Source organism: Syngnathoides biaculeatus, chromosome 10, assembly GCF_019802595.1.
Source record: "Syngnathoides biaculeatus isolate LvHL_M chromosome 10, ASM1980259v1, whole genome shotgun sequence".
NCBI lineage: Eukaryota > Metazoa > Chordata > Actinopteri > Syngnathiformes > Syngnathidae > Syngnathoides > Syngnathoides biaculeatus.
The window spans coordinates 8,607,142-8,625,575 of NC_084649.1; the positions used below are offsets into that span (position 1 = coordinate 8,607,142).

General features: G+C 41.9%; 1 protein-coding gene and 1 long non-coding RNA gene across 2 annotated transcripts in view; one reads left to right on the forward strand and one right to left on the reverse strand.

The window, feature by feature from the left end:
- Nucleotides 1-18,434, reverse strand: part of celf4 (CUGBP, Elav-like family member 4) — a 106,079-nt gene that overhangs the window by 25,124 nt on the left and 62,521 nt on the right. The window lies entirely within an intron of this gene.
- On the forward strand, nucleotides 498-15,906 carry LOC133507214 (uncharacterized). The gene is made up of 3 exons (XR_009796771.1): nucleotides 498-527; nucleotides 13,837-13,924; nucleotides 15,815-15,906. It is a non-coding gene; the product is annotated as an uncharacterized LOC133507214 (long non-coding RNA).

An 18,434-nucleotide genomic window follows, 5' to 3' on the forward strand; every position in this document is an offset into this window, starting at 1 on the left:
TGCACAAACATATGTACACGTGCAAAAGAAGCTTACATGACATGCATGCTTATACACATAGCCAAGAGTGGAAAATCGCACCCGGCTCATGCCTCCAGGCTTTCGTGGAACCATTCAATATGTAAATATTTCTATATGTGGAAGAAAATTGGCTCATCACTCGTCAAGCATCCCTCACGTGCATTCTCTCATCTTCCCTTGTATGCTCTTGGTATGACCTGTTCATTCATGCATGTGCCCCGTATGCTGTTCGCATGGAAGCCCACAGGCAGGCAGGCGGTGCGTCATTGTTGCTGAAAGTCCAACTCAGCAGCCTTGTGTTCGAGCGGCCTTGGAGCGGCGCTTGATCGACAGCTCAAAAAGAACTGCGGCTCCACAAATGCACGTATGCACATGCGCTCGCCTCGTTCCTCTGTTGATTATGTAACTCAATGACAGTGCTCTGCTTCGGCGCTGCCACAGATTCCCTGCTAACTAGAAGCTGAGGGAATACATGGTGTGCATGCAGTCTGCACTGTATCAAACTGGTGAGTCATTCTTCTGAATCAGTCTAGTAGGGCCAACAAAGCCCATATGATTAACTCCAAACAATGTAGGTTTACAGACTATGGGTTCTGCGTTGAAATGGGGAGCAAGTATTTTTAGTCATTGTTCTTACTTTTGTTGCTGTATTGACCGCAGCGTATTTGTGAAAACACCAGAAGAAATGAAAACTTTGTTGGATTTCTACAAGATAACTTGTTTTGTTATTCTCAAGTGTGATTCCTTTTTTTTTGGGGGGGGGGGTACAAGTCACACACACAATTCACTAGGACAGTGTTTGCCAACTTTTATGGAGCCTGGGCACCCATTTTACACTCACAATTCATTAAGGTACACAAACACAGTATGAATACAGAAATAATGATGATCTCGTGACTGGTCTCAAATTACTCAAAATGTACTTACTCAGTGTGAAATCTTGATTAGTTTAATTGAAAACAAAATATTCTGTTGTTTGAACGGTAAGAGTTGGATAACCAGGTTAATTGTCCCTTCTTGTGTACTGATTTGTTCTTCCAATATGTCTTTGGTAGATAGATGAATAAAGATATAACTTTGACAAACTAAGGGAAATTGGATCACGTCCTCTGGCACCCTTAATGATCTTTCATGGGACACCAGTGCACGGTTCCACAATCCCTTCCCTCCAAAAGAATAGAAAAGTATTCTTTATGGAAGTCTGGAGAGGAGGTTTTCTCATTTTCACCAGTGTCTTGCAGATGTGTGAGAGACAGAGTGTCAGAGAGAAAGCATGAAAGCCACAAAGAGAGAGTGAGAGAAAGAGAGAGAGAGAGAGAGAGAGAGAGAAGAGAGAGAGAGAGAGAGACAGACAGAGAGAGAGAGAGAGAGAGAGAGAGAGAGAGAGAGAGAGAGAGAGAGAGAGAGATAGAGAGAGAGAGAGACGAGAGAGAGAGAGAGAGACAGAGACAGTGCAGGGCAGGTCATTTCATTATCACAGTGAGAAAGCACTCCATGGAAGTCTCCCGGGGAAGTAAGGAGGGCTGCCTTCATAATATTCCTCCTCCACTATTGTCACAACTTGCTCTGTTTTACATGCTGCGGCTGACTGCTGCTGCTCTCCCTTCTTAAACGGCATACACTGTCTATTAAGTGATTCTCAAAAATACTAAATGTGATTCAATGTACAGTATATGAAGGGGGACAGTTGGTGCTTTAGGTGCCACTGCAGGAAGAACGCCACTGTTTCAAATCTATCAAACGAACCACTGGTTCATGTACAAGCTGTCAGCATGCATGCACTGGAACGTCCTTATATAAACACAATATAAACAATAATTATATGACGCAATTCGCCATGTGTGGGAAGATAAAACAAATGCAGTCAGTGTCATGACTTAAAAATAAAGTTAAGCAACAGATCATGTCACAGATGTACTTATAGCATCTGTACCAAGAGGGAGCCACCCCGAAAAGCCCCCTTCCTGGTACCCCTCTTCCTACCAGAAGCACCTCTGCAGACCACGGAGAGGAGCCTTAATGTGACTAATGGAACTGGAATCAAGTAGTGGGAAACTAGAAGTTATTTGTTTCGCCATGCACAAGAAGCGTTCTGTCAAATGGGATCTCCTCACCTCATAGCGAGGGATCTGCTCAGGGTGAAGATGAACTAAGTGAATGTGACAAGTTTTGCACCACTGAAGCCACTCAAAGCATTTAAAAGATGAATGACATGTAGTGGTTCACATAGATGGCATACTAGTGTTTCTCTGGGGATCAGTCCATTCTTGAGGCAATGCAGGCACACGAACTGCTTTTTCTGGACATCAAATAGGGTCAGTGTGGCTATTTTAGAGTCTGTCCTCTTAACCTCAGTCACCTCAGCTGAAGGTTCAAGGGAGTTTGATGACTCCATGTGTCACTTTACTGTATTAACCAAATTTTCCATACAAAATCATGGTCATTTTTTAAAATATAATGTTTAATATAAATTATATTTGTATATATTATTATATTATTTAATTACAAATACTTATATATCTATAGGTAAAAGCTTTCTTGAGAAAATAAACCTGAATATTTCAGAATAAAAGCAAACATGCAATGCTGACTTATTTTTGGGTTTTGTTCAACTATTGTTCAACCGACAAATGAACTGATAAAATTATGCTTGCAATATCTCATCATTCCAATTGTTACATTTGAAATTTTGTCTTAGATTTTTGCAACCATAATGGAAGTTGATCCACATGATTTGCTATCAATGGCCACGTTACATGATGTGGCAGGTCAGTTTCGACCCCCGGCCCCTGAGTTTGAGGACAATATTTTCGATGTGAGAGTTTTCCGCTCAATATAGCCAGCCTGTTGGGTTCTGTATGAGAGTCCAATATTTTAATTTTGTGATTATTTTTCTACACATTTCTTTTGAGAACAGTATTTTTACGTATTATACTCTCCATGTATACATACACTAACTTCCCTCCAAAGATCTTTGCATCCCTTACCGTGACGTGGACTCTTGTCTGACTCAGTCAGCTATGACTTGAGCTTCACTGTAAAGAAAACTTTCAGTTGGGTCTGTCAACGCGGTCTTCAACAGTGATGAATGAATAGTGTCGTGACTCTGACTTAGTTGCCAAAATCTCCCCCACAACTTTATCAACTGCATTTGTCCAAGTGGCCCTACTGTTTGAGGCAACCTCTAAAAGACGCCTACTGGACATTAACCTAATTAGCAGTTTCCTGTCTAATTTTGATTCCTTTCTTTGACAAGACTCATTTCCTTCTTTTGAAGAGAGCGACCAAAAGGAGTGACTCTTTCTCCTCTGTATTTAACCTCTGACTCCCGCCTCTTCTATCTTTGTTCCGTATCTAGCTCTCTTGTTTTGACCTCAGCACGGCTCAGCTGTGCACGACTACTGCCCCGTCCCCTTCCTTTTGTTCAAGCATGCAGCTCAGTAATCGCGAGCATGGGGGATGAAGGTCCAGCTTCCTAGCCTCCACAGATCAACGCAGTTATACATCCTGAACAGCTTGTGCTGAGGTACCAGATATGCTCCCAGCCAAATGTGAGTTCTTTGAACTTGCTAGCATACCCTGGATACAATCAGGGAGAGAGACGGTCATATTCTCCCGAGCCTTGACAAACAACTTCCATTTTTCTTCTTACGCCTCATTTATTTTGTTTTTATTTTCCAGAATGTTTTTCTTTTTCAACAAAACCTGCTCCAGATGATGAGCATTGCTAGGATGTACATTAGTGCCTAATAACTTTGAGGAAATTACTAGCTTCACACAAAATCCCAACTTTGCCCTCCCTCTCTCTCTCTCTCTCTCTCTCTCTCTCTCTCTCTCTGTCTCTTTCTCTTGTCAAGACTAACTCATTAAACAGTCACACTTTCAGCTGTATTCCAGCAACACAGTGTTCTATTTCCCTTTTAGTGCACCTATCTTTATTTCACCAGTATTAGTGTTATCTTATTCCACTAGTTAGATTCAGAGCTTTGGAAACTATAGAGGAATAAAGCTGATGAGCCACACAATGAAGTTATGGGAAAGAGTAGTGGAGGCTAGACTCAGGACAGAAGTAAGTACCTGCGAGCAACAGGATGGTTTCATGCCGAGAAAGAGTACCACAGATGCATTATTTGCCTTGAGGATGCTCGTGGAAAAGTACAGAGAAGGTCAGAAGGAGCTACATTGTGTCTGTGGATCTAGAGAAAGCCTATGACAGAGTACCAAGAGAGGAACTGTGGTACTGCATGCGCAAGTCTGGTGTGGCGGAGAAATATGCTAGAATAGTACAGGACATGTATGAGGGCAGCAGAACAGTGGTGAGATGTGCCGTTGGTGTGTCAGAAGAATTTAAGGTGGAGGTGGGACTGCATCAGGAATCCGCGCTGAGCCCCTTCCTGTTTGCGGTAGTAATGGATAGGCTGACAGATGAGGTTAGATTGGAATCCCCTTGGACTATGATGCTCCCAGATGATATTGTGATATGCAGTGAAAGCAGGGAGAAGGCGGAGGAACAATTAGAAAGACGGAGGCACGCACTGGAAAGGAGACGAATGAAGATTAGCCGAAGTAAAAGAGAATATATAAGTATGAATGACAGTGGCGGTGGGGGAAGAGTGAAACTCCAGGCAGAAGAGATGGTAAGGGTGGATGACTTCAAATACTTGGGGTCAACAATAGAGGGCAATGGGGAGTGTGGTAAAGAAGTGAAGAAACGGGTCCAAGCGGGGTGGAACAGTTGGCGGAAGGTGTCTGGTGTTCTATGCGACAGAAAAGTCTCCACTAGGATGAAGGGCAAAGTTTATAAAACAGTGGTGAGACCGGACATGATGTACGGATTAGAGACGGTGGCACTCAAGAAACAACAGGAAGCAGAACTTGAGGTAGCAGAAATGAAGATGCTGAGGTTCTCGCTTGTAGTGAACAGGTTGGATAGGATTAGAAATGAGCTCATTAAAGGGACAGCCAAAATTGGATGTTTTGGAGACAAGGTGAGAGAGAGCAGACTTCGATGGTTTGGACATGTTCAGAGGCAACAGAGTGAGTATATTGGTGGAAGGGTGCTGAGGATGGGGGTGCCAGGCAAAAGAGCGAGAGGAAGACCAAAGAAAAGGTTGATGGATGTTGTGAGGGAGGACATGAGGACAGTGGGTGTTAGAGAAGAAGATCCACAAGATAGGCTTTATGGAAAAAGATGACACGCTGTGGTGACCCCTAACGGGACAAGCCGAAAGGAAAAGAAGAAGAAGTTAGACTCTGTGCGTTCCCCAATAGATCCCTTGTGGATGTCATTAAATATATATTTTTTAAAACCACTCCTTGAGTTTAATAAGGAGACCTCTGTAATCTAGGATTCAACCTTTTGATTATGAGTTTGATAACAAGTATGTCATTGCGTTGACCAAGTTTTATGCATATAAAAAGTGACGTGATTCCAAGACAAGACAAAATACCTTGAATTCTAACATTAAGAGTCAAATCACGGAGGCGTCGCTGCTTCGACAAGATGCTTATTTCTTAAATAAATTACGTTTTATCCAAACGCCAATGTACGCTATAATAGCATCAGATTTTATTTGCACAAATGTTTCCTTTCAGAACCTTTCAGAAATTACCTTCTTTTTTGTCCATTTGGGCCAAACAGCAAAACTCTCTTGTGATGAGAAAGTACATACAGCACAGATCAGTGTCACTGTGACAAATGACTATGAAGTAAGATGTCACTATGAATTGAAAAGATACTGTACAGCCAAGCAAAGGTGGGTGTCTCATGTCATGATAAACAGAGGTTGAAAAGAATTTCTTTCAAGAACCACATGGTTGTGTCCTGTTTTTTGGGATTGTTGTGGTGGTTGCATGCCACATTTTAAATGTGTGAACATGACATTCTAGATAAATACTTTAACAAACCTATATGAATTATGAATTGACTCAGGAAGAAATGTTTGCAACAAAACATCTCTGGTTGTGGTATGATGATCGTGTGCATTACAGCGGTAGGCCCAAACCATTACCAGTCTGTGGGACATTTGGTACCGGGTTGTACAGAGAGGCAAAACCAAAACATATTTTATTGATCAATCACAGTCTAAAAGAAGTTCATTTTGAAAATCAGGTGCATCTGCCGGAGTCAAACCGCTCCTCCGAGTCACATGTATTAGTGAGACAAAAAGAAGACCCTACAACTTACAAGAAAAAGAAAGCGGAATTTAAGAGCCTGTGTCTCTGGTCTTATTCAAAACACAGATTTATTGCACCAAGTCTGCTCTGCCTGATATGTGGCAACCGGCTAGCAAATGTGGTAATGAAGGCTTTAAAACTGCCCCCAAAAATATTTTTGCAGTTTATTTCTGGGATTTCCAGCATCCTATCTTTATGAAGCAGGATTTTCTGAATCTAAAATATCTTAAACAAGAAAAAAACTGATGAAACTGATCTTCACCCCAAGTCACCTTTATAAATGCTATACTGCTTTAAAATTGGATCTCTTTAGCTCACATAGCTAATGAAGTGAAGTATCATTTTTGGAACTGATGAAGCTTTGCATTTCACATGGGAGATGCAATCATATTTAACGTTGAGTTGTGCTTCAAGCATCCACACACTTCAATATCTTCAGTCAGGTGCCATTCTACTGAGTTCTCCCAGTGTGTTCAATTACCACACAAATCCAAAACAGATATCTTCCTAAAGAATTGCATATTCATTAGGAGACTTTCCTCCTGTTCTAACCCTGAGAATCTGCTCGGAGGAACCATGTGAATGAAAAATGCAGCCATCGTCAGTGTCGGCCTTTTTGTATATGCTGCTGCTCGCTCTGTGCTCCAGCCGTCCCACATCAGCGTGTCTCCACAAAGCTAGATGAAAAGGAAGCACTGTGAGATCACAAAAGGAGGCAAGTCTCTCTGTCCAACTCTCTAATCATTGCTTATTCCTTCATCAACATTGCTTTTATAAGCAGTGTAACAACACTTGGGAGGAGAGAATGATGGACAACTTTACACATGAACAAAAAGGAAACATTGGTCCTTGTACACCCAAATCAATTCATCCATCCATCCATCCATCCATCCATCCATCCATCCATCCATCCATCCATTTTCTCCCGCTTAGTCAAGGTTAGGTTGTGGGGTCCGTTGCTTTAGCAGGGAAGTCTAGACCTTCCTCTTGCAGGCACTACCTGTAGTTCTTCTGAGGGCATCCTGGGCCATTACCCAGAAAGGAAACCTAGTCTCTCCAGTGTGTCCTGGATTGTCCTCGGGGCGTCCTGCAAGTGTGATGTACCTGGAACACCTCACCAAGGTGGTATATAGAGGCATCTTCATCAGATAACCGAGCCACCTTATCTGGCTCCTCTCAATGTGGAGGAGCAGCAGCTTTACTCCAAGTCCTTCCCCGATGATCGAGTTTTTCTATCTATGTCTAAGGGAGGAAACTCTTTTTGACCGTTTGTATCTGGGATCTTGTTCTTTTGGTCATGACCCACAGCTCAAGACCAAAGGTGATGGTAGGAACGTAAATCAGATGGTAGATTGATAGCTTCGACTTTTGACTTAGCTCCTTATTCACAACAACTGACAGACACAGAGTCTGCATCACTGCAGAAGCTGCACTGATTCACTTGTTGATATCTCATTTCATTTTTCCCTCACTTTTGCACAAGACGCCAAGATACTTCACCAGCTCCACTATGGACAGGATCTTCAGCACCCCATCTGGTCCCTGTTTTTAAAAAAATGGGGACGACCACGCCAGTTCCCCAATCCAGAGGCACTGTCCCCAATATCCATGTGATGGTGCAGAGGAGTTTTCAACAACATTACAACATCCAGAGCCTTGAGGAACTCCAGGTGAATCTCATTCAACCCTGGGCCTAGCCACCAAGGAGCTTTATAAGCACCTCGGTGACCTCAACCTCAGATATTGGAGAGCCTGTCTCAAAGACTTTGCCTCCTCGTGGGAATGCGTGTCGGTGGAATAGAGGATGCCGTTATATTCTCCCCCGACTAACAACTTCGAAAGTCGAGGTCAGCAGTGCCCTCACTAAACACACTGTTGATGATGCACCGCTTCCCTCTCCTGACATGCTGGATGGTGAACCTGAATTTCCTCTAAGCTGTCCAGATGTATTTCTTCATTGTCTCATCGAACTCATCCCATGTCCGAGTTTTTACCTCACCGATCACCAAAGCTGCATTCTGTTTACCCAGCCAGTACCCATTCACTGAAATGGCCTGATAGAACTCCTTCCTCAGGTACACAGCATCCCTCACTGTTGATGTCCACCATCGGGTTCAGGGACCAACGACTTTATGGCCAAAGCCAGAACATGGCTGACTCAGTCTTAATTTCCCCCGTCTCCCCCGAGATAGTGGTGGTGTGGAGGGGGTAGGAGGTGGGGGGCGCAGTTATGCCAGAGGTGGGAGTTGATGATATAGTGATAGGCTTGCCTGACTTTCATGCGGGCAGCATTGGTTGAGTTCCAACACAATGACAGTGTGAATGTGAGTGTCTATGGTTGTCCGTGTCTATATGTACCCTGCGACTGACGACCAGTCCAGAATATAGTCAGCCTTTTGCCCAAAGTCAACTGGAAAAGGCTCCAGCGCTCTGCAGCCCTTATTTTTTGGTTATATACAATGATAACCCAAGAAAATAATTTTAACTGATTGGTAAAATACCTGAGAATGTCTGCCTCTGTTCTGAGGACTGGGGTTCAAATCTAGCCTCACCTTTGTGAAGTTTGCACATTCTCCCCATGATTGTGTGCGTTTTCTCTAGGTACTCTAGGTTCCTCCCACACCCCAAATACATGCATGGTTGGTGAACTGAAAACTCTAAATTTCCATTTGGTGCGTATATGATTGTGAATGGTTTATATGTGCCCAGCGATTTACTGGCGACCAGTTCAGAGTTTCCCCTGTCTCTTGCCCTGAGTCAACATCGATTGCCTTCAGCACCCCCGTGACTCCACCCAGGATAACCGGTATGAGAAATGAATGAATGAATACCTGGCATAGTTGCTAGCATATCTGCCTCAGAGCGGCACACCAGCTTCCTCAAAGATTCTAAGATGAAGAATGTTCAGTTAATTGAAGACGCTAAATCGTGCGTAGCGGTGGATGAGTCCAGAAAAGTTCTCTCTCAGCGAACTTAAGTGCCTTTGTTTGTATCAGTCTCGATCTATTGCAATTTTGATGCGAAGTAGCTAGGGTAGTTACTTTGCCTAAATCCTGAAAATGCATCTTCCCTTCTGACAGTCCGCTGGCTTCCCAGCTTTGGAGCACCTCATTGTCGACTGTGAGTGTACGCATGTCACATAGAAATGGCGTAAGAGTGAGGTCTTTTTATTTTTATAGATAGAATAGTCAACTAGCATGAGGACAAAGACTTCACGCTGACATGGCCATTTTACACGTATCGTTAAAAGGCGACCCGGTGGGATTTATTCCAACCACCAGAGACTTCAAGAGGATATATTTTTTCACATCAAACATGTATTTATTGTGTGTGGTCATGTTACTCATCTTGATCTTAAAACTTCTCTGGGGCAACTGCTCATAACATTAGGTATACATGTACAATGTAATATGATCCCCTAAAAGCAATACTGTACCAAGAAGTCTGTTATTAGAAAGATATAAAAGCGAACTTTTGATTGACACTGTCAGAGCGGTATTATATAAGCAAAATGTTTGGTATTGTTGTTGTAGTTTGCACTTCTAATGCATTTAAAGTGTTTATAGTATTTAGCCACATGAGAGAAGGGAGTTCCATATTGCGAAAAACCTAGAATCACAAAAACAAACAGACAAACAAACGAAACATTGCTCACACATATGATCTTAATTCCCTTACTTAAGGCTGGATTTGCTATTGATGCAGCTTTAGTGACCAAAGGGTATTGTTCCCTTGTTTGGACTCTTGATTCTAAAATGTCTACCCTCTCAATTATGGTCTGCTATGTGGAAGACATGCTGTCAAAAGAGTTATGAAACACAGTCATTTCAAAAGCTATAATTTATCACCACCTCGCTTCACCCGCGTCACCTCCACTTCTTTTTAATTTGCCTGCAGTTGGTTGAGAACAGCAATGATTTTTTTCTCATCTATTGTTTGATCCATTTCACACTGGCCCACCTCTTTTTTTTTTATCTCCTTCTGCTTCCTCCTTGTTTCATTGCCAAGCTGCCTTGGCACATTGAGTAGTGGGATGCTCTGGAGCAGTTTTGAATGAGAGGTTAAAATGCAAATGTGCTGCTCTATCTGTTCTTTCTATTTGCGGTCTATATCTGATTGTTCTTTCTCCTTCTTCCTCATTCTCTGTAGAAATTTGCTGTTGAATAGAGTGAATGAGTGCGTGTATCGTGTATTCTTTTTTTTTACATGAAGCTGATGCATAAAACAGTGCCTTCCATGTTTCCTTCATCTTTTCAAAGAGAACTGGCTTTCATTGAAATAGAGGGTAGAGAATATTGTCACGTGGTACAGTATGTGGATAGAAAACAACAGTCAGTTGTACCATTAAAAAAACTAAAGCTTCATCCACTAGCCTATACCTTGCTCTTCAATATGGACTAAAACTTTCTCCTGCCCCAAGTGGAGGAGTTCAACTATCTTGGGGTCTTGTTCTCAAGTGAAGGAAGAATGGAGCGGGAGATCGACAGGCGGATTTTTGCTTTGTCTGCAGTGATGCGAACTTTGTATCGGTCCGTTGTGGTAGAGAGAGACTTAAATCGAAAGGCAAAGCTCTCAATTTACCAGTCAATCTACATTCCTACCCTCATCTGGAGTCATGAGCTGTGGATCGTGACCGAAAGAACAGGATTGTGGACACAGAATTGCGTTTCTTACGCGGGGTGTCAAGGCTCTCCCTGAGATATAGGGTGAGAAGCTTGGTTATCCGGGAGGGGATCAGAGTCGAGCTGCTGCTCCTCTACATTGAGATGAGTCAGATGATTTGGCTTGGGCATCTGGTTAGGATGCTTGCTGGATGCCTCCCTGGTGAGGTTATCCAGACACATCCCACCATGAGTAGACCACGGCGATGACCCAGCAAATGCCAGAGGGACTTTGTCTCTGGGAACGCCTTGGGATCCCCCCAGAAGAGGTGGACAAAATAGCTGGAGAGAGGGAAATCTGGGCTTTGCTGCTTAAGATGCTGCCCCTGTAACTTGGGATAATTGGAAGAAAATGGATCGATGGATCGATAGACACAAGACAATCCATCAATATTTAAGACACTTATGGATCTGATATACAACTTATGAAATTATACAAAACTTAGAGAATAGAGCTTTTGTTTAAAGATGAACCCAACTCATGCATATGTTTTATTTCTAAATCCCAAAAAACAAGTTTGAAGATAAGAGTTGAAAACCTGTGCAAAGACTGAGGAGAACATAGTATTGAATTGTTGAGATATAGCTCATAACTGTATTTGTTCAGATATGTTGGGCGGGGCTAAAACAGGGTAGCGCTGACGTCACCAGGGAACAGGATACACCTTTCCTTAAGTGTAATGTGTTTTGTGTTATCTGGACCATCGTGTCTCTGCTCTCTAGCCCCACGAAGCAGCGGCGGAGTGGAGGGAATTCCCCCCACTGAGATCCTTGCCGGCCTGACTACTGCTAGAGTACCCACTGGAGTTCTGCTGCAATGGCATTACGGTTGTCAGCCATACAGTTACCAGGCACACAGCACGCTGCAGGGAAAGGAGGAGGAGGGGAAAAAAAATCATCCAGGGTAGCAAGGTCTGCTGCAGTGGATGTTTATGGTACACACTTTGGTGGCCAAAGCACCACAAAATTTCAACAGAGACAAAGGAGGGAAAATTGTGCCAGGGGCGCAGCAGCTGGGATTTTCTCTGCAGCCCATGCGAGATAAGCAACGAGAGATTGTGCCGCGAGAGATGCAAAGCAAAAGCAAAGCAAATTTATTTGTATCACGCATTTCATACGCAAGTTAACTCAATGCGATTTACAGGATTAAAAGTATTCAAATACATAAATAAAAACATTTGAAAAAGTACAATTAAAACTGCTTTTATTGCAAGAAGGATAATTGAAAAGTGGATGTACATGACAAAAACGCATGAGAAAGTTTTTAATCTGGATTTGAAAACACTCACACTTGGGGTTGACGTTATCTCTTTTGGCAACTCAATTTTTTTAATAGCTAAATGCTGCTTTGCCATGTTTGCTTTGGAATCTGCACTCCATTATTAGATACGTATTTGATTGACAGCTGAAAGTTCTGTGGGAGAGCGATTTACAGAGAAATTGTCAACATGCTCACAGTGTCTGAAAGATGAAAAATGTCTAATCTCCTGACCATTTGGAACTTACTCTTTATTTTGTACTTCACAATAAACGACAATAATAATCGCAGTACTAACAGTATTACTGAGATTGGTTTGCAACCAGTTCTTGGTGTACCCCCCCGAACATAGCTGGGATAGGATCCGGCACGCTCACAATCCTAGTGTAGATAAGCGGTACTGAAAATGAATGGATGGACGGATAGTTTATCTATATTATCTGTTGACTAAAGTTGAGTAGTAACATGCTACATTTACTCCATTACATTTACTCAAGCAACATTTTGGAAAAAAACATTTTTGCAAGAGTACTTTAAATGCAGTGTCCTTTTTACTTTTATTTGGGTATTTATGTGAAGAAGGATCAATACTTTTACTCCGTTGCAATGATCAACATACCGTTTGCTCCTTTTATTTACCCATTCCTGCTTGTGTCCATCTATTTTTATATCCCATCTTTGTTTTGCCCATAGGGTGCCTGTTGCGCGATTTGAAAGGGATCACTCATGTCATTTGACTCCACTTCACCAATCAAACATGAGGCAGTCACATGAACCCGCACGAAGCCTTTGTGAACCAATCAAAATGACTTTATTTACTTTACACAATACGAAAAACAACAGCTTTGTTACATAGCTCTTAAAATGTGACTGGCGAAATTTGAATATTTCAGCCCACTTCTAACTTCAGAAAACACGTTGTGGTGAGTTGCAAATGTTTTTGCTGTTGTTTCAGCAGCAGATGTGGCAAATATAGCTATGATGTTGCACACGCATACAGCAAAAAGTTTTTCATGATGATGTTTTTATGCAGCGCCCAATGCATGTATTGTTGTTTTTGGACAGTTAAAAAGTGAATTGGTGGCATGTGTGTGTCGATTTCAAAATTTAATTGAATTTTATTTTCATCCATCCATCCATTTTCTTTGCCGCTTATACTCACGAGGGTTGCGGGGAATGCCGGAGCCTATCCCAACTGTCAATGGGCAGGAGGCAGGGTACATTCTGAACTGGTTGCCAGCCAATCGTAGGGCACATTGAGACAAACAGCCGCACTCACAATCACACCTAGGGGCAATTTAGTGTCCGATTAATGTTGCATGTTTTTGGAATGTGGGAGGAAACTGGAGTGCCCGGAGAAAACCCGCGCAGGCACGGGGAGAACATGCAAACGCCACACAGGCGGGTCGGGATGGAACCCGGGTCCTCAGAACTGTGAACCCAACGCCTTACCAGCTGAGCCATCATTTTATTTTATTTTATTTTATTTTATTTTGATGCTCTGATTTAACAAACAAAATACAGAAGTTACTCACAAATTACACTTTACTTACTCTTACTCAATTATTTTACTCAAGTAATTATTTGGATGACTACATTTTCCTGTTACTCAAATCATATTATTCCAAAGTAACATAACTCTTACTTGAGTACAATATTTGTCTTGTAGTGGATTAATTCAATGTTCTGCTTTCAAATGGAATGCATGCGACATGACAGCTGAAGTCTGAACAAAGGTGGACTTTCTCGCCGTAGCTTGATCCCTGCTGCACTGGAAGAGACACCGCTAATGGAGGATAGTGGCGGGGTGAGTAACAAATAGGCTGCAGAACAAACACACTCACTCACACAAACAACACAACCCATTGCGATGGTTACATAATTAGACGTGCAGCACGTTGCAATCAACAACTCCGCTGGCCTATAGCGTCGACTATACAAAGAAAAAGATCTATGTGTGGAGGCGCATGAGGGCGGAGGTGCTGAGCGAGGCGGTGAGAGAAAGAATGAGGCGAAGACGCAGAGAATGAAAAAGTGTGAGAAAATTGGTGCGAGAATGAAGGTGTCGCTGAGGGGCTCAGCAGCTTGCACTCTGTGTGTGTGTGTGTGTGTGTGTGTGTGTGTGCGTGTGTGTGAGAGAGAGAGAGAGCAAAGCGAACTTGCATGTGTGTAATTACAGGAGTAGGATCCTTCAGGGTGTCCACCTCAGTCTGTATGTTCGGGTGCTGGAGTGTATGTACACTTACAAGAGAACAAACTACAAGGACGAAATGTGATAGAGTTGGCTAGTAATTGAGAGGAAGAGAAAGAAAAAAAAGAAAAGCTAACTAGAGAAAACGAGCAGAGGACAATTTTCAGCCTCTAAGCTTACTGCATCGCCTCGGCTTTGCAGAATATAGTGAAGATTAGACCAGATGAGAGAGCCATAAATTCCACTTTTCTCTTTCCAGCGCAGAACATAAATCATAGCTGTTACTGGTGTTCCATCACTGGCTTTTTGCTTTTCACTTATCTAATGAATTAAAAAAAAAAAAAAACAAGTTCAATGCTGTCATGTTCTGAAATGTGTAGCCTGTGTCCACTTAAAACTCCACACAACTTTTGTTCTCTTCTATAGCCATCAAGAGTGCACAGACGATGAGTCTTTCCCATATTTACTGCAAGATATTCATGAGCTGTTAGAATGTACATGCAGTACAGCACACAATAAAGGATGACTTGAAACGCATTTGCATTTTAAAAAGATACCTTAAAGCATACCCACATGCAAATATAGGGGAGAGAAACAACTACTATTAATCTTAAACATATCCACACGCATAGATTGCATTTGTAAAAGCTCACACAGTGCAAACACTATTGGCTGTGCTATATCAATATTATATATATTACACACACACACACACACACACACACACACACACACACACACACACACACACACACACACACCACACACACACACACACACACACGTGTATATATATAAAGAGAAAAACTTGGTAGGTGTCCCTGCTACTCGGTTTAGGTGTTTGAATCCAGACATGCACATCACTGTTCTTAAGATTCCGGAAAGCTGAGCAGAACCCAGTGTAGCATGAAAACAGAACAGAACCTCAAGAAAGAGAAAGACTCCTCTTCCAAACATCATATCGCACACTGAGTGAAGAAAGCGCACAGCACTGTGACAAGATCACATAGCAGCCAGCATAAATCTGCAGCCAGGGGCGCGACAGAGGGACTTTCTTAGCAGCTGATTTGATTTTGTATATATATTAAAAAATGGGTTAGCCTCTTTATATGATAGCATCAATCTGACTTACGGCACATTATGACTGCTTTGCACACTGTAAATATTAACTTTGTTTACTACAGGCACAGAGCACATCAGCAAACTTTGTTGTAACACTCGGAATAAACACAACTGCGGTGTTAACAGTAAAAGTGTGTAATTTAATGTTTTTATAAAATCGTAGTACTTTTGCTGCATTTTTTGTCTCCCTATCTCCATTCAGATACTTTAATATTGTATTAGCTTATACTGAAAACAACAGAAAGCACATAGATAAAACAACTGTATCTTAACTACTGCAGCGTTGACAAATCAATGCGATTTAAGCGACTTCATCAGAACGTTTGCCAATTTGTTGCCATGATTGTGAGGTAAAGACAAGATTTCTGCCTCTTGCTTTGGCAGACCCATCGCCACTCGGCACCCGCTGAGTCGACACATTGCACCCATTCAGAAAGATTGACATTAAAGCAAGGATGATGTAAACATGAAGAAAGAGCAGCTAAGAGGTAATAGTGCTGCACTAGGTAATAGTGCAAGCATGCATCATCATCACTATCCAAACTCCTCTGCTGTCTCCCAACTACCTTGAAATGGACGGAGGTGTCATATAGAGGAGACGATTAACACTTAAAGGTGCAAACACAGCCAAACTCTCGCCTGCCTATTTCCATACAATAATCGCTTATTCTACACTGCCTACTTGATTAAATATAGAGGTGAAGAAAAGGAGAGGAAGATGAGGGGAAAACCGAAGCAGAAAAGGCACGTAAGTGTGGAAGAGAAGCGAGAAGTGTAAGATTTGAAGTCAAATCCGCACGTTAGCTCGTGCCAAAGTAACAGCTAATACGCAGTGGCTGGAGTATTGGGATATGTGAAAGGTCTCTCCCTCCCACACATGAAAGATACAAAAATAAGTACCTGCATCTGCAGTATATGCAATACTTCCCACCTCAAGGAGTTGCTGACATTTGGACACATTCTTAAATTACAATTGCAGGTTTGTACTGTAGTGCATCTTTCTTCTTCTCTTCTTTTTCCTTCATGTACTCCTTTTAATTGCTGCACGGCTCAAAAGTGGAAGGTTTCATTGAGGGAAAGAGGAATGCTGAGAACAGTTTTGTGTTTCAGCTTTACGAGGTCCATTCCAGGGGGAAGTAAATAGGGAGGAAAAGGCATAGATGGAAATTTTATTTCATTATTAATGAAGGAAGGCTTCCTTTAAATTGAACGTGCGTGGGATCACCTGCAAGATTTAATTTCAAAAGAGGACCTGGGAAATGAAGTGGACCAAAGTGGGACAAGTGTAGTACAATGAATTAAAAAAAAAAACAGATATTTAGTGAACAGTTAAATTAAGTAACTGAAATATTAGAAATGTCTCCATGTATAATGACGTTCACTTCTTGATCTTTGTAAAGGCCGAGTTTTGATACTGCTCTTTCATTAAATATTGCAAGTGTGGCAGGTGTGCAACCTCTCAACCTAGCCTAATTTCAAACCACAGGAGTAAGCCAAACAGAAAGATGCCAGAAGGTTGAGCATAATTTATCAAGCCAGATTGTATGTTTTTATTTGCCATGATCATCTTAAAGGTCTTGTAACCTCGGCATTGATTCTTGTCCAACAGTATGCTTTGGTGCAGTGGTGCCAAAAAAACAAAAACAAAAAAACAACAGAACTTCATGGGAATATTATCTTGCAGTTGATTTCCCAACAGTCACATTAACTTGGATGTCTTCCAAACTAATCTTAAAAATAAAGAAGTTTGGTTATTTAAATGCATCCAAAGAGCTCAATCGGCCTTGTTGCAACATGCTTAACCAATTTGGAAACAACTATGTCTCCAAATTAATCCACCATAGTCCAAGAGATGCAGTTTGAGTAAATTTCTGACACCAGGGTACTCTAAAGGATTCATTAATGGACTGCAAGGTAACACTGTATCGTTAAAACTTTATGTGTGTTCTCCACAGCTGTAAAAGTCAAGTGCTCAGGATGCAACAGTAGTATGGCGACAAAAAAGATGTAACTTTCAAGTACTCTTTATTTGTGTCCCTTTGTTAATATGAATGAAAGGTAGCAGTTGTTTCCTCAGAGAGTTCAAATGATTCCAGACCTTAATTCTGGTCGAAAACATATAAAAAGCGAAAGCACAATTACAACTTTGCACGTTTGAATGATTTTGTGATTTCTCGAGGGAGAACGTGTCAGGCTGGATTTGTATTCCTGTTTTCTCTGAGGGGAAAGCAGATCGATTCAGTGCGGATCACTGCGATGCATTCAAATGAAATGCAGAGTAACATTTCTACTGTATATGAATGTGCCACACAGTGCAAGAGTTCAATTTGTTTAATGAGAACTGCGGTGTTAATCAACCAACTTTCATCTCCAAGACGAACATCAATAAATAATAAGATTGCATCGTTCAAAAATCCAGATGGAGTTAAGAAAATAAATACTTCCCTTTGCTTGACGTTAGGCAGTGAGTGACATCTGGACCAGCTAATCATTTAACGATGTTCATACATCACCAGAATTTGTAATGTTTGTAACAGAGGAATTATTTAATGGAGAAATGGAAATCCATAGAATACAGGAATAAAATGAGCTTTACCCTTTCTTGGCGGTTCACGCTCACTTCCAAATGTCAAACCCCTTTCACATCTGACTACACTGAAATCTTTGCACATGCAGGACATCCCGCACATCAGGGCCAATATTTTAGGTTGTAAGGCAACGTTACAGCGCTTATGCAACTCAGCAGTGGCGCTGCCTTTATTTTCATTACCTGTCAGGGTAGGTATTATGTCATTCTTATGACAGCGCGAGCCAATATGTCAGCCTCTTTAGGCTGAGTGCATCCATCTGTGTTACGATATATCTGGCTGTAATATCTTACTGGCTGTTGGCCAGCTGAGATTTGGCCAGTGAGAGTTGCTACTGTATCATGCCATATCTCTCCTTCTCCCTTCCCTGACCCTCTCCACCCCCACACCCCCAAGAATCATTGACATAGTAGCTA